The 27,499-nt window shown below is 40.2% G+C and overlaps 1 protein-coding gene across 4 annotated transcripts in view; it reads left to right on the top strand.

Annotated features, from left to right (window-relative positions):
• The window catches only part of ATP7A (ATPase copper transporting alpha), a 117,997-nt gene that overhangs the window by 13,818 nt on the left and 76,680 nt on the right, over positions 1-27,499 (top strand). The window contains exon 2 of one of the 4 annotated variants that reach the window (XM_084789861.1): positions 13,926-13,947. The exons of the other annotated variants lie outside the window; for them this stretch is intronic. The gene's annotated coding sequence lies outside the window, so the exon portion shown is untranslated. The remainder of the gene's footprint in view (positions 1-13,925; positions 13,948-27,499) is intronic. 4 annotated transcript variants of the gene reach the window in all.

The raw sequence follows: 27,499 nt of genomic DNA, 5'->3' as shown, positions 1-27,499 counted from the left end.
TGTCTGCTGCTAAGATCTACCCGCAGCTCTGGAAATGCAGACTATGTACTGCATGTGAAGCATGTGGTCAATTTTAGATTATCTTTCATAATTGAAGCAACTGGCCAGACCAGTTGTGTCTTGGTTTCTGTTGCTCCTAAACACAACTTGGATAGCCGTTTATGGAGCAAGAACTGCTTGCTCGTAACCAGAATGCCTGTCATGACCTGCATTTTCTCACTTGTTTTTGTTTTTTAAGACAAGGTTTCTCTGTGTAGCTCTGGCTGTCGTGGAACTCACAGAGATCCACCGGCCTTTGCTTCCTGAGTCCTGGTTAAAGGTATGAACCACCACGCCCGGTTCATTTTCTCACTTTTTATCGTTGGGTTTGCTGTAAGTGTTATCATATTCTAGAAAGGTTTGATACTATTGCCCTGGCAATTTTTAGTTCTTTTTTTACCCCCTCACCATACAAATAGAAATGGTCATATAAGATCACCTTTGTGCTGTCCTGTCTTTTGTTATGATGCTGTCTATCTTTGTTTAGCATTTTCTTTCTTTGATTTTATCTTTTGAAACAGGGTCTCCCTACGTAGCTTTGACTTGCTGGGTACTTTATTCAGTCTGGTCTTGAGCTTTTGGTAATTCTCATAAATCTGTGTTCCAAGTGCTGGGTTTATACACAGTTGAGCAGCAACACATAAGAAAAGTGGCTTTGGGCCTGGTTTTGTTTTCGTTTTTGACACTAGGTCCCATTCTGTAGCCTAGGCTTGCCTCACACTCACTATGTAGACCAGACTAGCCTAGAACTTACAACAATCCCCCTGCCTCAGTCTCCTGAGTGCTGGGATCATAGTTGTGAGCCACCTTTACTATAAGGAGGAACCACTTACTTGTTTATTGTTTTTAAAAGCTGAGTAACATAGGTTTATTAAGAAAACATGAAAATGAACTTCTGAAAGGAAAAGGGGTTACCAGAGACAAAGACTCAGCATCTTTAAAAATTTGTAAATATTTGTGTGTGTGCATGTGCCATGCGTGTGGCGGTCTGAGAACAACTTTGAAGAATTAGTTTTCTTCTACTGTGTGGAACCCTGGGATCAAATTCAGGGCATCAGGCTTGGTGGCAAGTACCTTAACTTGCCAGCCAACTTGCTAACCCAACCTAGCTTCTTTGGATTTTGGCATCCTGAGATCAGGGCAGGCTCTGCTAGTGTAAACTGCTGAGAGGGAGTTGCTTGCTGCCCTGTTCTATCTCCCTGAGAATCTCACCGAGAGCACATACATCAGAGAGAAGACACTTTTTGGAACCAGCTTGATGAAGTCAGGAGTTGAGGTTTCAAGATGTGCCAGTAAATCCCGATCTGCAAGTTTGGGAAACCCTACGTACTTTATTTCATCTTGCACCGTTGTGCTACCTGAACCCACAGGGCATGGAATTATGCAACAGTGGGCCTGAAAGCTGCCCAAGCTGTTTTTCTTCCTTCAGTCAGTTTACCTGCTGTGTACAGACAGACAACAGGAGTCCTGCCAGGCTCTCCATTTGAGTCTTCTCATTTCCCATCTTAAGGTTCCTTTTCAACCCAACAGATGAACTTTAGGTGTTTGTATAGTTCAAGAAGTTATGTTAATGTTCTTGCTCTATGTAGCCTGTACTCTTTGGTAAAATGACAGCACCTGCTCTGCCTAACATGTACGTTGCAAATGTCAAGTTAAATAATTGTGAAACATTTTGTAGATAGATCAGTGTGTGGTACAGGGGTGAGCTAATATACACTTCGGATATATTGTGTAGTAGTGGAAGGTGCACTGAATTTTAGTTGAGTGTGGAGTTTTTCTTTCAGTTCTGCTACTTACACACTGACAGTGGACAAATTAGGTGGTATTTTCAGCCTTTGTTTCCTTATCTGCAAGTTAAAGTTAACAATGTCATCCCTATCTATTTAGAAAGTTACAGTTTTAAAATTTAAAAAATTTCTTCTTCTCTCATATATTATATCCCAACTCCAGTTTCCCCTCCCTCCTCTCCTTCCAGTTCTTCCCCTACGTCTCCTCTCCCCCAGATCCACTCTTCTGATTCCCTTCAGAAAATGGCAGGCCTCCCCTGCCTATCAACCGAACACAGCATAAACAAGCTGCAGTAAGACTAGGCACATACCCTTCTATCAAGGCTGGACAGGGCAACCCAGTAGGAGGAAAAGGGTCCCAAGAGCAGGCAAAAGAGGCAGAAACACTCCCACTTCCACTCTTAGGACACCAAGCTACTCAGCCATAAAGTATATGCAGAGGATTTAGGTCATACCCATGCAGGCTCCCTGGTTGTTGGTTCAGTCTCTCTGAGCTTCCATAAGCCCTGCTTAATTGATTCTGTGGACCATGTTCTCCACAGCTCCTACAATCCTTCCTCTTCTGCAGGGTTCCCCTGGCTCTGCCTGGGGTTTGCCAGTGGGTCTCTGCATCTGCTCCCATCAGCTGTAGGGGGAAGTCTCTGATAACGACTAGAGTAGGTGCCAATCTGAGTAGAGCAGAACCTCATTCAGAATCATTTCGTTGATTTTTTGTTTGTTTGTTTGTTTGTTTTAGACAAGGTTTCTCTGTGTAGCCCTGCTTGCCCTGGACTTGGTTCTGTCTATCAGACTGGTCTCAAACACAGAGATCCTCCTGCCTCTGCCTACTGAGTCCTGGGATTAAAGGCATACACCTCCACTGCCTGGCAAAAACTATGTTTACTACATTATTACATTTATGTATGTGTGTGTGTGTGTGTGTGTGTGTGTGTGTGTGTGTGTGTGTGTGTAAAATCTACCCTTGTAAATCATTAGTTGAATCTTTAATCTTTTAGAAGGGCTCTCGCTCTTTACATTCTCTCCCTCCACCTCTGTGTGGTTTGGTGGGTTGAACTCTGGTTCTCAGACTTGTGCACTCAGTGCTTTACCCTGGAGCCATCAAGCAGCCCTTGTTTTACATAAGAATGGACCCACAGTTTAAGAGCAGCAATTGTGTTTGTGCCCAAAGAAGTGCTTCCTTTAAGAGGAAAGGTGGCCTCAACTTGACAAGGAAAGAGAAATACTGGCCTTCTTGAGCTGCACCAGGGGCTGGAGAAGATGGCTGTGTGGTAAGAGCACTGGTTGTTCCTCAAGAGCACCAGACTTTGATTCCCAGTGCCTGCACGCACAGCTCATAGCTTCTGTAGTTCCAGCTCTAAGTGATCTGATGCCCATATAAAGAAAAATAAACACAAAATTTTAAAATTAAAATTGCATTAAGGGAGGTTTTTTCCCCTCCCTCCCTCCCTTTCTGTCTGTCTGTGAAACTGTAAAAGCAAACAGAAAATACCAGTTCCTTTTCCTGTTACATTTTAAATATCACTCCACAGTGTGTGCTAAATGCTTTCATAAACTGGGAGTGCCATTACTTAAATTTGTGTCTGTGTAGAAAAAAATTACATAGGATTTGGTACGGTCAGTGGCTTCAGGCATCTATTGGGCATTTTGGAATGAGAGAACCTTGGGTGTCGAGGGGTGACTACTATACTTACACATTTTCTGTTTTGATCAGTTTATCTTTCTCTGTGCTTATATATCCAAATTGAATTTCTAATATTTACAGTCACACCACATTCTATTTTAAGAAATTATTTATTTATTTATTTTTATTTTGTGTGTATTCATGTTTTGCCTGAAAGTATCTCTGTATGATGGTGTCCACCCCCTGTTATTGGAGTTACAGACAGTTGCTGCCATGTGGGTGCTGGGAATTAAACCTGGGTCTTCTGGAAGAGCAGCCAATGAGTGCTCTTCTTGCTGAACCATCTCTCTAGCCCCCATAGTCACACTACTTTCTTCCCTTTTTTGTCATACACAACTTTTTAAATTTATAATTTATTCACTTTACATCCCAACTGTAGCTCCCTCCCTCGGCTCATCCAGGTCCCACCCTCTCTTCCTCATCCCCTCACCCCTCTTCCCCCTCAGTACTCAGATGTAGTATCTTAGACAGGCAGCACAGTCTCCTTGTGTGTCCCATAATATGGTGGGGAGTAGGGGCTACCTCTGACATGGACTCTGGTGCCTACTCGTTGATCACTTCCCCTGGGAGGGTGGCCTTACCAGGCCACAGAAGAAGAGGATGCAGACAGTCCCCACTACTTTCAATTGTATTTATTTTTTTTAATTTATATGAAAGTGTTTGTGTCTCTATTATATGTGTACAGTGCCTACAGAGGCCAGAAGATGGCTTTGGATACTCTGGAACTGGAGTTAAACTTAGTTGTGAGCCACATGACATGGGTTCTGGGAAGCAAATTAAGATCCTGTGCAAAGTTTGTAATCCCAGCACTCAAGGAGGCAAAGGCAGGTGAATCGATGTGAGTTTGAGGCCGGCCTGGTCTACAAAACGAGTCCAGGACATCGATGGCTATGTAGACCAGGCTGGCCTCATACTCACAGTGATCCTCTTGCCTCTGCCTCCCAAGTGCTGGGCTTAAAGGTGTGCGCCACCAATGCCCTGCTTTTCAAACATTTAAGAGAACATGCTATACTAAATTTTAAAATTGACTTGTAGCTTTACTCCCTCACAGGGTTTTAAAATTTACAATGTCTTTCCTAGGGCTGAGGCTGTAGGGCTCTGGATCTGATTGCTACATAACAACAACAACAAAAAAATGTGACTCATCTTTTAAAACAAACTAGTTAAGGCACGGATTGATTTAGTAAAAACTGCTTATCCAAATGGGAGCCAGAGCTTTCTTTTAGGTGAGGGAAATCTTTTACTCCACTCAGGATACTCGTGTAAAAGATTCCATCTGATTTGAGTAGAATCAGTGCTGTGACATGCTAATTCTGGTGCTTTCTAACCACACATTATCAAACTGCAGAACACAGAAGTAGATGCGGGACAGAGCACACTTCCTGTAAACCGTGATGAATTTGGACTTCATTTCCTTCAGTGGTAGAGGTTGAAGACCGTGCACATGCTAGGCTCAACCACCCTGAGTTTGCACTTGAAATATTCCAAATAGTAAGCATTATTGTTAGTGGCAATTTGTATTGACCCACACACAGGGTTTCCTTGGCTGTCCTGAAACTTGTTTTTTAGTGCTGGGATTAAAGATGTGCAACACCATGCCTGGCATTGATTTCTTTGGGAAAAAAAAAAGGTTGTTCTTTGAAATACACATGTGAATTGCTAAAAGGTTACCACAGCGAAGCAAATGCACATTCAAGACAGATGTGTTACTAGAGTCCTCTTGGTGTCCAGTGGCTCTAGACTTGCCTTTCCTGTGTCTTTGCGACTGTGTACCTTCTGACTTCCTCTTCCCCATTACCCATCTCTGCACACTTGATTTTGCTGACTCTACATAGAAGATTATGGTAAGATAAGAAGAAAAGATATTTTTCTTTTCTATGCTTAACTTATTTCACTTGGCAACCCCTCCTACCTCAGGAATGGCATGGGAAATGGCAAGCTTTTAGCAAGTATGTGTGTGAAGTATTGCAGAATTTATTTTGTTCTTAGCAATTCAATAAATTTCAGATAATCTCTGCTTGTTTATGATAACAAAGAACTTTTTGGGGGGATTTTCTCCCCCCCCTCTCTCTGGCTTGTTCAAGACAGAGTTCCTCTGAGGCCTGGCTGTCCTGCAACTTGCTTTGTAGACTAGGCTGGCTTTGAACTCACAGGAGGCCGCCTCTGCCTCCTGAGTGCTGGGATTAAAGGCATGTGTCACCACTGCCCATGATAACAAATAACTTAAAACTTGCTAATTAAAAGCCACAAAAGGGAGGCTTGAGAGATGGCTCAGTGGTTAAGAGCACTGGAGACTCTTCCAGGGACCCAGGGTTGATTCCCAGCGAATACATGATGGCTCACAACTATCTGTAATTCTAATTCTAGAGGATCCATTTTCCTCCTGGGGTATCTTTGGGCACTGCATGCATGTGGTGCACAGGCATACATGCAGACAAAACATACACAAAATACAAATAAATCTTTAAAAAGTAAAATAAGCTCTAAGGACTAGAAAGTCATTCCTCTTTGTTTGACTAACTAGTTGTTTTTGACAATTTGAATTGTTTTTATTTTCTCTTTCATTAAATTGATTTCCCACTTACTTCCAATTCACAATAAAAAAAAAACTTGATATAAAAACTGCTGCATGGTGGCGTACACCTTTAATCCCAGCACTTGGGAGGTAGAGGTAGGCAGATCACTGTGAGTTCAGCCTGGTCTACAGAGTGAGTTCTAGGACAGCCAAGGCTACACAGAGAGACTCTGTCTCAAAAAACCAATATATATCATACATATGTATGCATGTGTATGTATATGTATTTTGCAGGTATATGCAACTTATATTGCTAAAAGAATAAAACCATATGGCAGTTGATAATAGGAGATACACATAAGTCAGGAAGTGTATGGGAAATTTCTGTATTTTCTGGTTAATTTTGTTATGACCATAAGAAGGCCCTAGAAATAACTTATTTTAAAAAGCACAAGATACATTATTAGAATATGTAAAAATTCAAAATAAAAATGATAGCTATGCAGAACAACAAGAACATTTATTGCTGGTGGGTGGGAGAACAAAAGCAATAATAGTTCCACTTCAATCTCTTAGGCAATTACCTGTATTTACCATATGACTCACTAGTCTTCCTCCTAGGTATCTGCCAAGAGAAATGAAAGCTTAGGTTCACCGAGAAACTATACTTGGGGGCTAGGGCTGTAGCTCACAATAAAACACATTTATCCCTGATTTTCATCTCATGCTAAGAATAAAAAAACTTCCTGTACATAACTGCTATTTAGCAGTAGTCACCAAAATTGGAAACAAGCCACTTCTTTCAGCTGCTGAAATAGGCAAGCAGATTGTTGTGCTCCATGCCATGGTATGCTACTCTTTGATAAAAAAGGAACTACCTGTTGATTCATACAATTAAATCACCAAGTCTCTAAAACTGCTGTTGCTGATTGAAAGAAGCTAGCCTCAAAAGGCTACATCATGCAAAATTCCATTTATATGACAATCCCAGAAAAGCAAAATTAAGGTAGAAAAACACTGGGTGCCAGGGTTCAGAATACAGGAAGTATTGGTTATAAAGGGGGTAAAATAGGGAGGTTTTAGGTGCTTCTTCTCCTTCCTCTTCCTTTTGTCCCTGTTCCCTATCCCTTTCCCAGGCTTCCACCCCCTTTTTTTTTTCTCTTGCCAACTCAAACCAAATCAATGGTTATGTGGTTGGTGTTAATATGTGGTTTGGTTTGCTCATTCTCATAGGAAGACTTTAAGGCAATCTTCATTGTATTATCAATACTATATGAAGGACAGTTCAGGTAAAGAAAGTGAATAAGGCGGGACGTGGTGGCGCACGCCTTTAATCCCAGCACAGAGGCAGAGGTGGTTGGACAGTGCAGCACATGTATCAAGTGCATTCTAATTACTGGAACTCTGCACCCTCTACTGTAGCTTCACCTTTACTAATCCCCCTCCTCCCTACAAGCCCCTTTCCCCACAGTCATGCCTTTGTTGTTCGTTGTTTACAAACCTCATTAACTTCTAGTATACTTTCCCTTTTTCCCCTTTTATTGAAAATAGATAGCCAGGCGTGGTGGCGCACGCCTTAATCCCAGCACTCATGGAGGCAGAGGCAGGCGGATCGCTGTGAGTTCGAGGCCAGCCTGGTCTACAAAGTGAGTCCGGGACAGCCAGGGCTTTTACACAGAGAGACTCCGTCTCAAAAAACCAAAAAACCAACCAACCAAACAAACAAAAAACCAAAACAAAAAAATAAAAAAGAAAGAAAGAAAGAAAGAAAATAGATTTATTTCTCACATAATATAGCCTGGTTATGGTGTCCTCTCCCTTCCTCTCCCATCCTGATCCACTCTTTCTGTCTCTCAATAGAAAACAAACAGGCTTTTAAGGGATAATAATAAAGTGTAGTAAGATAAAACAAAAACTATCACATTGAAGTTGGACAGTACAAACCAACAGAAGGAAAAGAGGTCAAGAGAAGGGACAAGAGTCACCGACCCACACTCATTTGCACACTCAGGAGTCCTATAAAGACACTAAACTGGAAGCCATAATATATGTGCAGAGGACCTGGTGCAGACCCATGCAGGCCTGCGCATGGTGCCTCAGTCTCTGTGGGTTCACGTGAGCTTTGCTCATATTGATTTAGAGGGCCTTGTTTTCTTGGTGTCCTCTGTCACCTCTGGCTCTTACATTCTTTCTGCCTCCGTTTTGTGGCATTCCCTGAACCCTGAGTGGAGGGATTTGATGGCGACATTCCAGAAGGGCGGAGTGTTCCAAAGTCTCTTTCTCTGCATAAAGTAGCTGTTGGTTTCTGGATATGTTTGCATCTGCTGCAGGAAGAAGCTTCTTTGATGATAGCTGAGATCTGATCACATTTCTTTTCCTTTTTAAAAAAGATTTATTTTATTTCAAGTTATGTGTATGTCACATGAGTGTGGGTGTCCATGGGGGCCAGAGATGTTGGATGCTCTGTGTATAAACTGAGAACATGGCTTCTCCGTTATACGGTTGAGGGGAAGGTTTTTATTGTAGATATGAGGGAGAGTATAGTCAGAGGCATCTGGAAGAGTCCAGAGCAGGAAGAGAAAGTAGTAGACTGAATGTGGTCAGCAGACTAGACTTAGCTAGGAGAGGAGAAAGATGGGGTAGCGTGGGGGGAGGGGCGGATGAGAGAGGAAGACAAAAGAGAGGACCAAGAGAGCATATGGCCAAAATGCCAGGGGTTTATAGGAATGCAAAGCTAGCAGAAGGGAAGGAAGCCCATGAGCTGAACGAGTTTAGGGTAGAGGGAGGGCTGAGAAGAGCTAGGATTTATGTGAGAAATAAATCTATTTTCTTTCTTTCTTTTATTTTTATTTATTTTTATTTTTTATTTTTTTGAGACAGGGTTTCTCTGTGTAACAGCCCTGGCTGTCCTGGACTCACTTTGTAGACCAGGAACTCCGTAACAGGTATTTGTGATGCTGAGAGCCTGAAGGCCAGCTTGCAGTTTGGTTTTCTAATAGATACCACAGATAATTATTTGTCCCTAGTTTCTTTTGGGCCTGATACTTCAGAACTAGAGTTACAGGCTGTTTAGAGCCATCTGATATGGGTACTGGGAATTAAACCTGGTCCACTGAAAGGTCAATATGTACTCTTAACCACTGAGCCATCTGTCCAGCTGCAAAAGTACAGTGAAAAGACCTTACTATAAATAAGATTTTAATATATATATTAAATGACAGAAAGAAAGAAAAAGAAAATAGATTATATATATATATATATATATATATATATATATATATATATGTAAACCATTTCAGATAGGAAGAAAAAAACTAGCCCATGTAGCAAATGGGTTTGGGACAACCAATCAATGAAGTGAAATGGGGAAAGTTTCCTATGTTATGTAACTAAACCAAATTATAAATGAGTTTAGTATTCTAAGTGTAAAATACAAATAGTACTAGAAGAAAAGTTTGAGCAAATATTAGTATAGGTTTGAGGTAAGACAAGCCATACTGGAGCCATGATACAAATTAAAAGTGTCACAAGGGAAGAGCCCAGAAAGAGATAAAAAGATAAGCAAGAAAGTGTTTCAAAACATCAGCAATATATGTGACAAAGAAATTTTCCATGGCAGTAGCAGGTAAACACAAGAGCAGTGTAGCAGTAAATGTGGATGAACAATCTGTGGTGTGATTTAGCATCTTTTAGATATTTACCCAAGAGGGGTGTAACTGCATCATGTGGTGAGTTCTGTTTTAGTTTTTGAGACCCCCTCCACTGATCATTAGAAATTGGAATCAGTTTAGCTATCCACCAACAGCTACATATGGTACATGCACACCATAGACATCTATTCAGTTAGAGAATGTTGAAATCATGAAATTTGTAGCAGAATGGATGGATCTGGAGTGACATATCCTAGATTCAGAAAGACAAACACCACATATTCTCTCATATATAGTCTCTAGTTTTAAATATTTATGTGTGTAATATGCATGGGGTATATGTAGATATGGGTCATAGAACTGGAAGCAGGCCATAAGAGGGCGACGGTCTTAAGGAATGAGGGAAGATCTCACTACATTGCTGAGGCTGGTCCCAGACTCATGGTCTTCCTTCCTTGTTCTCCTAGTACTGGGAGCACAGACATGCATCACTATGCCTGAATCCCAACCACTTGCTTTTGAGGAAGAGTGTCACTATGTAGCTCAGGCTGGCCTTGAACTTGCACTAATCCTCTGGCCTTAACCTCTCAAATGCTAGGATTCTAGTCATGTACCATATCTGATTCTGACCACTTTTATGAGCTGTTAATGGGAATGTAAATTGGTGTACATTTTTCTAAGGTCAGTTGGGTACAATTTATCATAGTTTGTAATGTATGTACTATGACTTAGCAGTTCTACTTCTAGGAATTTTATCTAAAATAAAGATCATGTGTAAGGATATTCATCAAAAAATATTTGGGATAGGACTGAACTAAAAACAACCTTAAATGTAAATAAAAAGGAATTATTGAAATAAAATATGACATTTACACAATGGACTACCTTTCCTGCACTAGGGATTGAACCCAGGGCCTCATGCATGGTAGGTGCTAAGTACTCTAACTGTGAGCTATGTTCCCAGCCTTCATATCACAATTTTATAAAATGGTAGGTCTGTCTTTCTTCTTTTGAGATAAAGTTGTTTAGTTTTTCTGGTACTGTAGATAAAACCTCAGGCCTCACTAGAGAGGTATCCCTCTACTGAGCTATATCCCTAAGGCCCACTTTTGTTTGACACAGGTGAGTAAAGGCCTGATGAGTTGTCAGAGTTCGAGTCCTAGAACCAACCTTTGCTTCGATGCCATAGCATGCCTGCTCACAGGTCCATTCACATATACACAAAATAAGTAAATAAAAGATAAATGAATTTTAAAAATGTGTATCTTAAAAAATTATATCTTTAGAATACACTTTGGGAATGGATTTTTTACTCTTTTTCTTATATTAAAGTTATCTTGAATGATGTAACATGCTAAGCAGGCTACGTATAAAATACTTTTGTGTATGTATAAGGATACAATTATTAGCCGGGCGTGGTGGCGCACACCTTTAATCCCAGCACTCGGGAGGCAGAGGCAGGCGGATCGCTGTGAGTTCAAGGCCAGCCTAGTCTACAAAGTGAGTCCAGGATGGCCAAGGCTACACAGAGAAACCCTGTCTCAAAAAAAACCAAAAAAAAAAAAAAAAAAAAAAGAAAAGGATACAATTATGTTTATTTGTTTATTAGGTAAGTATTTTGTACTAACAGAATTTTTTCCTCTGGGAACAATGTCATTAATGTCATAGATCTGCAGGATTTGGGGCCTTTTGTGTGGAAAGCATGACCTGAAAGTTATTCTGTTGGTTTGATCACCATTAAGCAGGTTAAAATGAACCTAAGACTTTAGTTACTAAAACAACATGATATTGCTAGTTCTTTTGCCCATGAAAGAGCCTTTTGACATTGAATTGAGTTAAAAAGAATACTCTCTAAACTTCAGCCAGTGTTTGGCTATGAGTCTCAGCATCTGTTTCAATCCACTGCTGGGTGGAGCCTCTCAGAGGACAGCTATGCTAGGCTCCCATCTGCAAGCATAGCAGAGTATCATTAATAATATCAGGGTTGGCTCTCTCCCATGGAGTGGGTCTTGGCTTGGGCCAGGCATTGGTTGGACATTCCCTCAGTCTCTGATCTATCTTTATCCCTCCACATCTTCTAGGCAGGATAAAATTCGGGTCAACATTTTTGTGGGTTGGTTGGCCTTCCCCTTCCTCCACTAGGAGTCCTGTCTAGTTAGAGGGTGTCCTCTTCAGTCTCCATCTTGTTACAGAGATGTAGAAAAGTGGGTGGAATGATAGAAGGACCTGGTGGTGACAAGAGCACAAGAAGACCAATAGAGTCAACTATCCAGGGCCCAGAGGGGCTTGCAGAGACTGACGCACTCAACCAAGGACTGTGCATGGACTGAACCTAGGCCCCTTACACAGATGTAGCCAATAGGCAGCTTGGGCTTCGTGTGGGTCCCCTAGTAAGGGGAGCAAGGGCTGTCTCTGACATGGACTCTGTTGCCTGCATTGTTTGTTTGTTTGCTTTGGTTTTGGTCGGTCTGCCTTTCTTTCTTTCTTTCTTTCTTTCTTTCTTTCTTTCTTTCTTTCTTTCTTTCTTTCTTTCTTTCTTTCTTTCTTTCTTTCTTCAGGGTCTCTGTGTGTAGCCTTGGCTGTCTGGACTCTGCTTTATAGTCCAGACTGGCTTCAAAGATCCACCTGCCTCTGCCTCCCAAGTGCGCCACCATGCCCGGCTTTGGTTTTGGTTTCTCGAGACAGAGTTTCTCTGTGTAATAGCCTTGGCTATTTTATAGACCAGGTGGCCTTGGTCACTTAGTAGACCAGGCTGGCTTCAAAATCACAAAGGTCTGCCTGCCTCTGTATCCCGAGTGCTGGGATTACAGGCATGCACCACCGTGCCCAGCAAGTTTTTTATTTTTGAGACAGGATTTCTGTATGTAGCACTGGCTGCCCTGGAATTGCTTTGTAGACCAGGCTGGGCTAGAACTCAGAGATCCAACTACCTTTGCCCACCTCCACCCCCCAGTGCTTGGATTAAAGTTCTTTGTCACTAGGCTGTGTTGCCTGCACTTTGATCACTTCCCCCTGGTGGGGCTGTCTCCCCAGGCCACAGGGGAAGAGGACTCATTCAGCTCTGATTGGACTTGATGTGCTGGGGTGGATTGGTGGCGGACTCCCCTTTTTTGAGGAATAAGGGAGGGGGAGAGCCAAGAAGGTGGGAAGGTGGGAAGGTGGGACTGGGAGGAGAGGTGAGAGGGAGCTATGATTGGATATAAAGTGAATAAAATAATAATAATTAAAAAAGAATGTTCTCAACTCTAAACCATCATATTCTAATTCAAATCTTCATTTAATATTTGAACCTCTGTGATTGCCAATGTGGGGATTTCATATAACTTCTTTGTGCCTTACTCTCTGTTTCATAGACTGCATGTATTCCTAGTTTGAGAGATGATTTAATTCAGTTTGGTTATGGACTTCTTTGTCTCTACTGCCAAAGGCAAATTAGAATATGAGGTTTTCTTCTCATCTATAATCAGACCGTTGGGTTGTTCTCTTTTCTGTTAGATTTCTGATTACAATTGGATTTTCTTTTCTTTTTTTTTTTTTTAGCTTTTCGAGACAGGATTTCTCTATGTAGCCCTGGCTGGCCTTGAACTCACAGTGATCTGCCTGCCTCTGCCTCCCAAAGTGCTGGGATTAAAGGCGTGTGCCACTACGTCCAGCTACAATTGGATTTTCATTGGCCTTTAAAACTAATTGTAACCTTTGTTGGATCTGCTTGTTTTAAATGGACTTATAATTGAAGAAAACTATATTTCAAATATTCTTTTATTCTCCTGTTACAAATTTAAGGTGGAAACCCTTACACAGGGGTGGGGATGTAGGTTAGTTGGTAATGTACCTGCCTAGTGCTTGGCACTGTTTTAATTTAGCACTTATAGTATTCCTTTTATGACACCATTAGCCCTCTCTCTCTTTTCAAAAGGTTATTTGATTTTTAATTATATATGTATATTTGCCTGTGTGTGGGTATGCATGTGAGTACATGTACCCACAGAGGTAAGAAGAGGACACTAGATCCTCTGGAGCTGGAGATATAGGGATTTGTCGGCCTCCTGACATAGGTGCTGTGAACTGAAGTCTGGTTCTCTGAAAACACACTGTGTACCCTTTTAGCTGCTAAGCCATCTCCAGCCCTAATCAGACCTCTCTTGCTTTTTCTCTTTTCCTTTTATGTATGTGTATATATACATATGCACACACAGAGACCATAGTTGATGTAGGGTGTCATTTTCAGTTGCTCTCTTTTTTTTTTTTGACAGGATCTCTCTGGAGCTCCCCAAAGTGAGTTCACTTGTCAGTAAGTCCCATGGGCCCTTTGTTTCTGCCTCCCTAACAGTGGATGACAGGTGCATGCTGCTGTTAGGCATGGCTTTTTATGTAGGTGCTGAGGATAAGGCTTAGCAAGCACTTTACTGACTGAACTCTCTCAACATTTCCTCTTGTTTTTTTCTTTTTCTTTTCTTTTCTTCCGAGACAGGGTTTCTCTATGTAGCCTTGGCTGTCCTGGACTCACTTTGTAGACCAGGCTGGCCTCAAACTCAGTGATCTGACTGCCTCTGCCTCCTGAGTGCTGGGATTAAAGGTATGCGCCACCATGCCCAGCGCCTTTCGTTTTTTGAAACAAGGTTTCACATAGCCCAGGCTAGCCTTGAGCTAGCTATTCAAAGGACTGTTTTAAAAGTCCTGATTCTTCTGCCTCCACTTTCAGAGTGCTACTGTTCGCCCCTGCCCCTCTTTCTTTTATATAGTTTCTTCTTTCTTTCTAACTCTGAACCCTTTCCTTGATCATATGCTTTAAAAAGGAAGTGCATATAGCCAGGTGTAGTGGCACAGAGGCATGTGGATCCCTATGAGTTCGAGGCCAGCCTGGTCTACATAATGGGCTTCAGGACAGTCGGCCTTTAAACATTCCCCTCCCCACATGAAAAACAAACCCAAAAACTGCATGTTGGGTTTGTCAGATGGTTCAGCTGTTAAGAGTATTTTTTGCTTTTCTAGAGGACCCAGATTCAACTACCAGCACCTACATGGTATCTCACGATCACATATAACTCCAGACCCAGGGGTCTGATGCCATCCTCTCTCCTTTGAAGATACCAGGCATGTATGTGATGCACAGACATACTTCGAGATAAAGCATCTATACACCTATACTTGGAAAAAGTCTAAAGCCACAGAAGAAAATAAAATGCATCTAAGTCAAGTAAAGAAAATAGACGAGTTTAGCCTTTACTTTTCAGAATACTAGAGAAAACCAGGCTTGCTTTAATGAAATGATAGTAATACATAAATGTATAAGGTTAAAAGAGGACATTGCCTCTTACAGGCTGTTCTAGTTTGCTTTTCTGTTACTATGATAAAAACACTGACCAGAAGTAACTTGGGAAAGAAAGGGTTCATTTCATTTTGCAGTTTACAGTAGTCTATCATGAAGGGAGGTCAGGGCAGGGCCTCAAGACAGGGACCAAAGGAGCGATGATGGAGAAATGCTGCTTGCTGTCTGTCTAGGCTGACATTCAGCTACCTTTCTTTTATCTCCCACGACCACCTACTCACACTAGGTTGGGTGCTCCCACGTCAGTCATTGATCAAGAAAATACCCCGCAGACAGCCTACAGGCCAAACTTATTGAGACAGCTTGTCAATTGAAATTCCTCTTCCCAGAAAAACCCCAGCTTGTGTCAAAGTGACAAAACACTAACCAGCACATAGAGTAATAACTATGATAGACTTTTCTTTTAGACTATGTATTTCACAGATATGCTTTGCTTCTCTATCACTATGAAACAGATATAGATCAGTGGATTTTTACTGCTATGTAGTACCCTTTAGTATGACTACATCAGCTTTCTCTGTTTGGATGTTGTTGTTATTGTTTTGAGACAGGAGCTCATTCTCAGCTGGGCTGGCTTGAATTCACTATGTAGATCAGTGTGGCCTTGGACTCAGAACTCTGCCTGCCTCTGCCTCTCAAGTACTAGGACTGAAGATACGTGCCACCACACGTAGTTTGTCCTCCTCCCTTTCTGTGTGTATGTGTGTGTGTATGTGTACATGTGCGTGTGCATGTGTGTATGTCTAATGATCAACATCCAAAGAGAGCTGGGTGCAGTGGTACATACCTATTATCTCAACACTTGTGAGGCAGAGGCAGGTGGATCTCTGTGAGTTCAAGGCCAGCCTGGTCTACAGAGTGAGTCCAGGACAGCCAGGGCTACACAGAGAAACATTGTCTTGAAAAACAAAACAAAACAAAAGCCGGGTGGTGGTGGTGTACGCCTTTAATCCCAGCACTCGGGAGGCAGAGGCAGGTAGATGGCTGTGAGTTCAAGGCCAGCCTGGTCTATAATGCAAGTCCAGGACAGCCAAGGCTACACAGAGAAACCCTGTCTCAAAAATCCAAACAAAAAAAAAAAAGAAAAAAAAAAAAAGAAAAAAGAAAAACAATACAAACAAAATCCAAAGAACCTCCAGCTCTCTTTTGAGGCAGGGTCTCTCTATATAGTCCAGGGTGGCTCAAGCCATGCCCAGCTACTGTCCAAGTTTTAACTATTTTAAATGTGCGTATGCCTATTGCTTATATATATCTAAGGAAGTAGTTTTGTAGTTTAGATTCTTTTCAGTAAAATTGCTGAGTCATGTAAATATCATGTTTGTCTTAGAAAATTACTTGTCAAAAAGGCCATAGTGATTTATACTTGGTTTAACCGTATGATAAAATATTTTCCATACTCAAGACCATATTAGACACCCCAATCTTTCAATTTCTTGCCAATGCATTAAGTAAATAAACATGTCTGTGGTGTTTTTTTAAATAAGAATGCCCCCCAGCCAGGTGTGGTGGTGCACCCCTTTAATCCCAGCACTCAGGAGGCAGAGGCAGGCGGATCGCTGTGAATTCAAGGCCAGCCTGGTCTACAAAGCGAGTTCAGGACAGCCAAGGCTACACAGAGAAACCCTGTCTCAAAACAAACAAACAAACAAACAAACAAACAAAGAATGCTCTCCATAGGCTCATATATTAGATGCTCAGTCATCAGTAAGTGTCAGTACTTGAAAAGGATTAGGAGATGAGGGAGTTGGAGGGAGTATTTCACTAAGGATGACCTTTGAAGTTTCAGAAGCTTCTGCCAGGCCCATATTCTTTTCTCCCTTTCTCCCTCCCTCCCTCCACCCCCCCCCCCCCGCTTGCAGATCAGTATGTAGCTGCTCCAGCATCATGCTTGCCGCCATGATTCCTGCTATGATGATGATGGACTACCTTCTGAAAGTGCAAGCATGCCCCAGTTAAATACTTTGTTTTATAAGAGTTGCCATGGTCATGATGTCTCTTCACAGCAATGGAACAGTGATTAAGTCAATGCCATTGTTTTAGTTTATAGTTTGTGTTAATGTATTTGATTTTTGAAAAATGATCTCACCATGCAGCCAACATTAACCTTGAAAGTATGATTGTCCTGTCGTATCCTGTTGCGTGCTGCTGTTACAGCAGGTGTGTGTCATCCTCCTTGGTATTTCAAATTAAAAACAAATTATTTAATAATCTTTTCATTTAGTCATCAAATTGTATGTCAAGCAAACAGGTTGTAAATAGCAGCATACACTAGAAGTCTTCAGCAAGAAACATCATACCTGCTTTAGAGAAAAGGATGTGATCACCTGTGCTTCTTTTCCTGCACATTCCTGGAATGAACCACTGATGTATGGATCAACTATCTTTTCAGGTGCACATGAAGAAATCCCATCTGGTAGACTTCAGCATGTGCTGGGTAATCAGCCAAGAGGCTCTTTCTTACAGTGATTTCTTGTCATCTGACTGAAGAAGCTAATAAGAGTGACTTAGCTTTGTGACAGTTATGCCATTCCCTTTTTTGTAGATTTAGTTATTGTTTCATATGTATGAGTATATGTACATATGCTATGTGCATGTCCTGTGCTCTCAAAGATGGTGCCAGAAGGTGGCTTCGGATTCCCTGGAACTGGAGATACAGAAGGTTGTGAGCTACCATATAGGTACTGAAAACTGAACATGGGTCCTCTGCAATAGCAGCCAGTGCTCTTAACTGTTGAACCAACTTTCCAGCCCATGTCATTCCTGATACTAGGCTAATGTAGGCTAATTATTTTTGTCTTCTTAAGATTTTCTTAACCTGTATTTTAGATAACTGATTTAGTTGACTAGTGTTTAATGTCAATCTGGCATGACAGCTCTTTATGTTGCGTTTGTGGGCCAGAGTCTCTGTAGGCCAGTGTATTTAATTGCCTAGCATTACAGAGCTAAGTGGTAGCAGAAGGGTCATTTGCCAAATTACCTCGGTAGGTCAACACAGAAATGATAAGTTGTAAGTTCGTAGAATATGCTGTCACCAACGGAAACATCAAAAGCTGGCCAAGTTCTTTCCTCGTCCATGTTCTCAATGTAATATTGTCTTCAGATGACACGTTTATCTGCTGACTCTATTAAAGACCTGTGTTAAGAGGCCAGTGAAATGGCTTAGGTAAAGGGGCCACCTATCCTGATGACCCTGACTTTGATTCTTGGGGCCCATATGATAGGAGAGAAGACTCCTGCAAGCTGTCCTCTGACCATCACACACATACAATGGGATGTGTGTGTGTGTGTGTGTGTGTGCGCGCGCATGCGTGCTAAAAATGTAATTAAAAATTAAGACCTATGTTAAAATCCTATATTGTATTTTCAAGACTGAAGAGTAAATTTCTTTCAGAATTTCAAGTAACACCTTTATATTTTTAATTTTTTTGTTCCTAGACTTCATTTAGGATTTCAAACAAAAAATTCTAGATAAATTAATTTAAAACCTTATTTCAGTCTTGTTAATTGGCAAGTAACGTAATTTGTACTCTTTGCCATTAGCCAGTACTTATCACCAGTCACAGTCGTACTTCTTTATATGTTTTTGGGAGACTGGAGAAAGGGCTCAGTTTTGCCGCTCTTGCAGAGGACCTGGGTTTGGTTCTGAGCTCCCACCTGATGAATCACAACTATCTGTAACTCCAGTTCCAGGGAATCCTCTTCTGACCACCACAGACGCCAGGCATACAAGTAAACATTTACACATGTAAAATAAAAATAAGTAAATCTTTTAAAAATAGTTTTTGGTAAAATATTCCACTGGAAAAAGATATCTCAGATGTTACAGTGAATTTGCTCCCTTTGGTAGTTACAACCTCTCCCCCAAGATTCCTAGCTCTTCCATTTACTTTGATTCTCTCTTGGAGGAAGTGGCTGAAATTCACAGTGCATGATGGCATTTCTGTTTTACAGGGTAGAGGCAGTAAAGAGTGATGTTCAGATCTAGTGTGGGATCCTCCGCAAAATTCTAAAGCTTTTTCTTAGGTACTTACTATTATATTGCTGTGACAAGACACTATGTTCAAAGACAACTTATAGAGAAAGCATTTAATTGGGGGGCTTGCTTACAGTTTCAGAAGGTTAATCCATTATCACTATGGTGGGGATCGTGGTGGCACGCAGGTAGTCGGGCATGATACTAGAGAAGTAGCTGAGTGCTTTATATCCTGACCTGCAGGCAGCAGGCAAAGAGAGCAAGCGACTGGTATGGGCCTTTTTAACCTCAAAGCCCACTTCCAGCGATACACCTCCTCCAACAAAGCCACACCTCCTAATTTTTCACAAACAGTTCCACTCCCTGGTAGCTAAGCATTCAGATATCTGAGTCTATGGGGGCCATTCTTTTTCAAACCACTATAGGTATATCATGTTGACATTGGAGGCAGAAAAGACACATAGAGGTGTAACTTTTGAGTTTTGCCGTCAATCAAAATATGTGATTTAAAATAAATTATATCATAAGATTGAACTGAGTTAGAAACTTTTTACATCCAAATGAAAGTTTATATATAAAATCCCCATTATAATAAATGATAAGGTTGATTTATGCCCTTTTAGTTTTAAAATTTGTGATATATAAGTCCAATCCCTAAGTTCATTTTTATGTCTATATCTTAAAGCTAAATAGATAACCATTATGCAACTCCGCTAATTACATTCTTATTTATTTATTTATTTATTAATCTTTTTATTAGTTCTTTAAATTTCATATCACACACCCCAATCCCAGTCATCTTCCTCTCCCTTCGTAGCCTCCCTCCACTCTTGCAACCTTCTCCCAGCAGGGGGACACACTGACACACTATAGCTTCTACAAGATTTTTTTCTTCACTGTTGGGGGAAGGTTCCAAGGGTACATAAATATATAAATACAACCTGCTGAGCCCATTTTTGTTATTTGTGTATATGGTTTTAGCCCTGACCACTTTGTATTGGATAATCAGTTAGGGAGCTTATCCCTTGGAGAGGCTAATTCTCCCTCTCTTAGAGGTCCTTAATTAGTTGCCTTGGTTCTTTGTCTAAGAGTGGGGTACACCCTGCCCCATCCCGAGTTAGCATGTCTATTGATGTTGCCATTATTCTGGTCTTATTTATGTAGCCATTTCTAGGAGAGACTGTTTCACAACAGCCCTCTTGGCCTTTTAGAGTCTTCCCATCCTCTCTTCTACAATATTCCCCAAGCCATATAGATGCAGGAGCTGTGCTGTACATGTATCAGCTGAAGCTCAGCTTCCCACTATACCTTTACCTCAGGGTTGTGTCTAGTTGTGGTTTTCTGTTACAGACTTCATTTGTAAAGAGAAGCTTCTTTGGTGAGGGGAGATAGCTATACCATCTGTGAGTGTAAGGTAAGTAAGACTAAGAATGTAGTAAGGGATTATGTTAGTCTAGCAAAATGGCAGTACACTCATGGCCTCACTAGTCTAGAAAGTCAGCTATGTTTCTAGTACCAGACATTATTTACTTCTTGTTAAGTGAGCCTTAAGCCCATTTAGACAACTGCCTCATGTGGGTGCCACTTACCTACTATGCCTTTACAGATAGCTTGCTATGGTGGTCAGTGTTGCAGTTCATAGGTACCGAAGCTGGAAAGGACTACTAATTACTTCCCACCCTTGACAGCTTTTACACTCTTTTCTGGCACTATGGAAGTTAGACCTCTACTACAGGAAAGAGACTTTCAGGTCAGATCCAGCTCAGTAATTTGAGCCTCGTGTCCTCACTGTGTGGTATCTTCAACAGTAGGGGCCCACCTTCAACCTCTGAGAGACAACAAAAGGCAACCACAGTAGTGTATATTTGGGGAGTCACTTGGACTACCCTGACCAAGCACTCAAAAGGAGGTTTTCCGTGCTGGTACTGGGTTTTTGTTAGGCTATGGTTCTTGTACAGAACATTGTCAGCTTAAGTGGCGTAACTTTCTTTTCTTTTTCTTTTTTCTTTTTTTTTTTTTTGAGACAGGGTCTCTCTGTGTTAGCCTTGGCTGTCCTGGACTTGATTTGTAGACCAGACTGGCATCAGACTATTTTCTATATATATGTACACACATGTATATCATATATATATATATACACACACACACATATGTATAATGTCTAATTTTAGATAACTATTAAATATTATGGTTTTTGAGGCTTTATCGAACAACCTTAGTGTTAATTGTCCAATTTCCTTCCTTCACCTTCTGTATTGACCTTCTTCCCTATCATATTCTTTTTTGTTTGTTTTGAGCTATGGTATCATGTAGGCCAACCTGGCCTTGAAATTGCAACCCTTAAACCTCAGCCTCCTGAGTCCTGGGGTTCAGATTATAGGTAGGTATCATCAAGCCTTGGTAATACTTACTTTCTTTATTATTTTTATTTTTTAAACTACATTATGTCTGTATAGAGGTTTGTGCTTGTGAGTACAAATGTACTCATAGGTCAGAAGAAGGTGTCAGATCCCATGAAAATGAAGAGAGAGGTGATTGTGATTGGGACTCAAACTTGGGTCCTCTGTAAAAGTGGTACATGTTCTTAATCATTGCTTCATCACTCCAGCCTGAATATTTAGTTTCTCTCCTTTTTTTTCTTTCTTTGTCTTTTTTTATTTTTTATTTTTTGGTTTTTCGAGACAGGATTTCTCTGTGTAGCCTTGACTGCCCTGGACTTTCTTTGTAGACCAGGCTGGCATTGAACTCACAGTGATCCACCTGCATCTGCCTCCTGAGTGCTGGGATTACAGGTGTGCACCACCACGCTTGGCTATCTTATTTTATTTTTATAGTTCTGGAGATAGAACCCAGTACCTGAGAAGCACTGAAGCACATCCCCAGCCCTGTTAGTGTTATTTTCTCCTTTTTTGGTAATAGCCTTTCTGATTGGCATAACATGTTATCTTGCTGTTTTGATTTGCATTTCCTCGTGGCTAGTGATGTTGAACACTTTTTCCATATACTTACCCATTTGCCTATGTTCTTTTGAGAAATATCCATTCTGATCATCTGTCCATTTTTGTTGTTAAACTTGTTTTGTTTTTATGGTTTTCATGTCATTTTGTTTTGTTTTGTTTTTTAAGTCATATGTGTTTTAAAATTTCTTCATTTCTAGACTGTTTTGAGACAAGGTTTCACTATGTAGCTCTGGAGGTTTGGAACTTCTTAAGAACATAGACAAGGAGCCAGATGTGATGGCACACATCCCAGCACTCGGGAGGCAGAGGCAGATGTGAGTTCGAGGCCAGCCTGGCCTACAAAGTGAGTCCAGGACAGCCAAGGGTACACAGAGAAACCCTGTTGCAAAAAACCAAACCAAACCAAACCAAAAAACAAAAACAACAACAAAAAATTAATTAAATAAAAATTAAAAAGGAGACATGTCTGGTCTCACACTCATGTATCTCTGGCCTCTGAGTGTTAAGGTTAAAACTGTATATTACAATGCCTGACATTTATTTCTGTATTTTCAGACTATGTCCTATTAAAGGTTTAAATGTCATTGGCATTTATTATAATGTCTCCTTTTTAAAATTAAAAAAAACTTCATATGTGTGAGTGCATGGTGTATTTATGTGGCATGTAGGCCATGGTACATGTTGAAAGTTGGAAGACAATTTTTGTGGAGCTAGGTCTCTCTACTTTTATGTAGGTTCCAGGGATCAACTCAAATTTCTAGGTTTGTTAAGCAAACTTCCTTACCTTCTAAGATGTCTCTCTGTCCCCATCCTTTTTAGGACAGGGCCTTATATAGCCTAGGCTGACTTCAAACTTCATAAGTAGACAAGATAAACACTTGCCTTAATGTCTCCCCTTGAACACTTGCTTTAATGTCTTCCCTTTCATTTTTAATCTATTGACTTAGGCTTTCTCCACTTTTTTGCATAGTTTGGCTAAAGATTTGCTACTCTTATGTGTCTTTACAAAGAACTACCTCTTCAATTCATAGATTGTATCCCATGTTCTTTGTCTTTCTATTTTATGGCTTTCTGTCCATACCATTTTTTTAATTTCTGTCTATTAATTTTAGTTTGGCTTTGTTCTTGTTTTTCTGGCTTGAAAGTGCAGCAAGTTACTTGATTTCTCTTTGATTTTTCTTTAGCATAGGCATTTACAGCTGTCAGTTTCTTAGAAACATTTTTATTGTATTGCATAGCTATGTTGCATCTTAATTTTTACCCTAGGAGTTTCCAGTTTTCTTCAATAATGTATTATTCAATCTCTGTAAGTTTGTGTAATTTCTGTTATTGTTTTAGGTTAGATAGGCTGTGATTTAGATATAGACTGTGATTAGATAGAATTTTTATTTCAGTTTTTTTTCTCTTCTTTAGTTTCACTTTATGGTCTAGGCTGTTCTGGAACTTACTGTGTAGCTCAGGGTGTTTGTTATTGGACTCATAATCCTCTTGTCTTAGCCTTTAGAGTGCTGAAATTATAGGCATGAGTCACCATGCCTGGGTAAATTTTCTTGTATTTTTCATATCCATAGAACAGTATTACTGTAAATGATATGAAAACTCAACTTGTATTTTCCTCCTTAGGTTTATAATTAATAATTGAACTTCTCATTTATGGATTTACTTTAAAGCTGTCTCTCAGCTGGGCATGGTATGCATGCCTGTACTTCCAGCACTCAGGAGGCAGAGGTAGGTGGGCCTCTGTGAGTTCGAGACCAGCCTGGTCTACAGAGTGAGTCCAGAACAGCCAGGACTGTTACACAGAGAAACTCTGTCTTTAAAAAAACCCAAAGAATAAAATAAAATAAAACTGTTTCTGTTTACCTTCATATGCTTTATATTCACATTCTGATATTTCAGCATGAGAGTTATAATTCTTATCTCAAATTAATGACTTGCTGTTTTACTCATATACATTTATTTCCATTGCAAGACAATGTCTTTCTAGTGGTTCATTTTAATAAACATTATATAAAATGAATAGTTGATTTTTAAATGAACCTTTTTATTGCTATAGTATGATGAGTTTCATTTGACTTGAAACATGTTATACCATTTAAACTAATTCACAGTTACAGGAAAACACTTGAATTTTGAAATACAACCAAGAGAAATTGTACAGTGGTGAAGAGAAATATTAGGAAGTGAATGAATAAATATTCATCAGTGGCCATTCATAATTTTCCCTTTAGAAATTTGGAGGATATTGTCTTAGAGTTTCTAATGTATCTTTGCCATGACAAAATACCTGACAAAACACCTTAAAGAAAGGAAAGATTTATTTCAATTCACAGTTTGTGGTACAGAGCATCACAGCATCGGCACAGTCAGGAATCAGAGGAGATACATGTGGTGCTTACCTTCTTTCTCAGTTTTATTCATCCTGGAACCACAGCTCATGGAGTGGTGCCACCTACATCTAGAGTGGGCTGTCCTCTTCAGTTCACCATTTTTGGAAATAGTCCCAGATATACCCAGAGGTAGGCTTCCAGAATGACTGTAAATCCTATCAAGTTGAAAATCAAGCTCAGGTATCACAATGCAGTTGTGTTTTAGCTTCTTCCAGTCGCTTTGAATCAATGAAATAAGTGAGTCTAAATCAAAGTTGTTTTCTGGTCTGAGGTGGTCAACAATGGCTACATTGAAAATTCTCCTATGCAACTGATCTTTGAAGATATGCATGGTGTTTCTAGACGTTTCATGTTCTTGTAATAATAGCTTCCACTCTCATAGACACATCTACCTCTGATGATGGCACAGCCACAGTAAATGCCAGTGGACATAACAGCTTGAAGATAGTCTGTTATTTTGGGGATTTATAGACTTACACTATGTGGCGTGGAAGGTTTCTTATGATTCTGTCCTCTGGGGATGTGGACTGCAGAGTAGTCCACATGTTTGGGGAGTTGTGGGGGGTAGTGCTTGGACCCCAAGTCCACAGAGAGGAAAATGGGCAAGATCTCTGCTATTGGTGGGCACAGCATGGATAGGCAGCATCAGAGATATGGCATAGTGAGTCTGTCACAATCTTGACCTAACCAAAGCCATCTAGAGGATTCTGGAGATACGTCATCTCTGGCCCAGAAACTGTGACAGTAGCAGAAGTAAGCAGGGTTATAGGTAGGGAGCTGGTGTGTGTGTGTGTGTGTGTGTGTGTGTGTGTGTGTGTGTATGTGTGTGTACTAGTTAAGACTTGCTTTAATGCCCTAAAATATGGTTTTATTTTTAAAGATTTATTTATTATTATTTATACAGTATTCTGCCTATATGTGTGCATACATGCTAGACGAGGGCACCAGATCACATTATAGATGGATGTGAGCCACCATATGGTTGCTGGGAATTGAACTCAGGACCTTTGGAAGAACAGACAGTGCTCTTAACCTCTGAGCCATCTCTCCAGCCCTATGGTTTTATTTTTAAAGAAAATTCCATGGGCAGCTGTGAAGACTATCTTCTGTAGCCTTTGGAATAAATTCTGTATATATGTATTAAGTCCATTTGATCTACAGTGTCATATAATTTGGGTGTTTTTGTTTTGTTCTGTTTTTGGTCTGTATTACCTGTTTATTTGTGCAAGTGGGAAGTAATGTCACATATCTGTGCTTTTCTCTCTAGTAGTATTTTTTTATTTATTTATTTATTTTATTTTTTGGTTTTTCGAGACAGGGTCTCTCTGTGTAGCCTTGGCTGTCCTGGGCTCACTTTGTAGACCAAGCTGGCTCACAGAGATCTGCCTGCCTCTGCCTCTGCCTCCCAAGTGCTGGGATTAAAGGTGTGCGCCACCACGCCCGGCTCTAATAGTATTTTTTAAAAATGAAATTGAGGGTGCCAGTATTTAATGTCTATATATTTAGAATTGTTACTGTCTCTTGGTAGATTGTTTCCTTGATTATATGACCTTTTAATTTTAATTTGTTTCTTCTTACCAATTTTGGCCTGAGGTCTACTTTGTTAGATCTAGTATAGCTGTTTGAACTAACTTGCTTGGAATATCTTTTTCCAGTAAGATATTTATTAGAGCAGCAGATATTTTTGCCTGTATTTTAACCAGTTTACTGGTCTTTATCTTTTGATTGCCAAGTCAGGCCATTAATACTCAGAGGTATTATTGAAGGGTATGCATTGACATCTTTCATTTTTTTCCATTTTCCTGTGATTGCCTAGATGTGTTTATCATTCTTTTCAAATGTCTTCTGAAGTGCTGGCTTAGTAGTCATGAATTCTCTTAACTTTGTTTATCATGGAATCTATTTTTTTGTTTTTTGAGACAGGGTTTCTCTGTGTAGCCTTAGCTGTCCTTGACTTACTTTGTAGACCAGGCTGGCCTCAAACTCACAGTGATCCAGCTGCCTCTACCTCTTAAGTGCTGGGATTAAAGGCGTGCGCCACCATGCCTGTCATGAAATCTATTTTTAAAACAGGGCCTCACTATGCTGTCCTGGAACATCTATGTAGACCAGGATGATTCCTCTGCTTCTGCCTCCTCAAGTACTGGGATTAGAGGCATGTGCTACCACACTAGTCAGTTGTGAAAGCTTTTTAGTTCTCTTTGATTAGGATAATTGTGCTGGGTATGCTAATTTGGTTTGGTAGTAATTTTCTTTCTGAGCTTGAAGTATCTCATCCCATGTCCTCCTGGATTTCAGTTTCTGTCTGCTACTGCTGTTACTCTAGTGAGTTTGGCTTTGTATGTTATTTGCTGTTTGCAACAGATATAACAGGTTGCTAAGGATGATAAGTTAATTGTAGATTCTAGATATTGTCAATATCATCTTAACTAGTCTGTTCACTTCGCTATACTCATAGCCAATATTTCATCATTATTACTTGGCTATTGTTTTCTAGTGCTGAAAGTACAATAGTGTATTTATTACTTTATTTGCTTTACTTTTAGAAGAAATTTTAGAGAAATAAGTTTAAATGGAAATGCTAGGTAGACTATTTGAAGAAATAGTAGAAATGAATTTAATAACATTGCAGTTTCTTATTATATTCACTGAGAGATAAGTACTCTCCAAAGCCTGGTCCACTGACGAATGACCAGCTGTTTGTCTCTTTCCCCTGATCCTTTTGAATTCATTCCAAATTATTGTACTAATTTATTAAACTAATATTTTATGAACTAGACTTCAAAGCTATTATTATTATTATATTTCATATTTAAACTATAATAAGGTGCTTGTGGTGGTACACACCTATAATTCCAGCCCTGGGGAGGCTGAGGCAGGAGGATTACAAATTCAAGGCTAGCTTAGGATCCATAACAAGTTCCAGGTGAGCCCAAGCTACATGGAGATCCTGTTTCATATAAGCCAAAAATAAATAAGTAAGTGGAGTATGTGTATTTTATATCCAGTTTTTGTTACAAATTCAGAACAGTAGGAAATTATCAGGAACAATTATAAACCACATTGAAGTTTGAACAAATTTGAACTTCATTGAACAAATTATGTTATATGAGAAAGGGTATACCTTTGTGTTTTATTCATACTTTATTCTTTTTAAAAAAAGCCTGATTTATTA

Source organism: Acomys minous (genome assembly GCF_964271855.1).
Source record: "Acomys minous genome assembly, chromosome: 7".
Taxonomy (NCBI): Eukaryota; Metazoa; Chordata; class Mammalia; order Rodentia; family Muridae; genus Acomys; species Acomys minous.
This window is presented reverse-complemented; position numbering and strand designations above follow the sequence as displayed.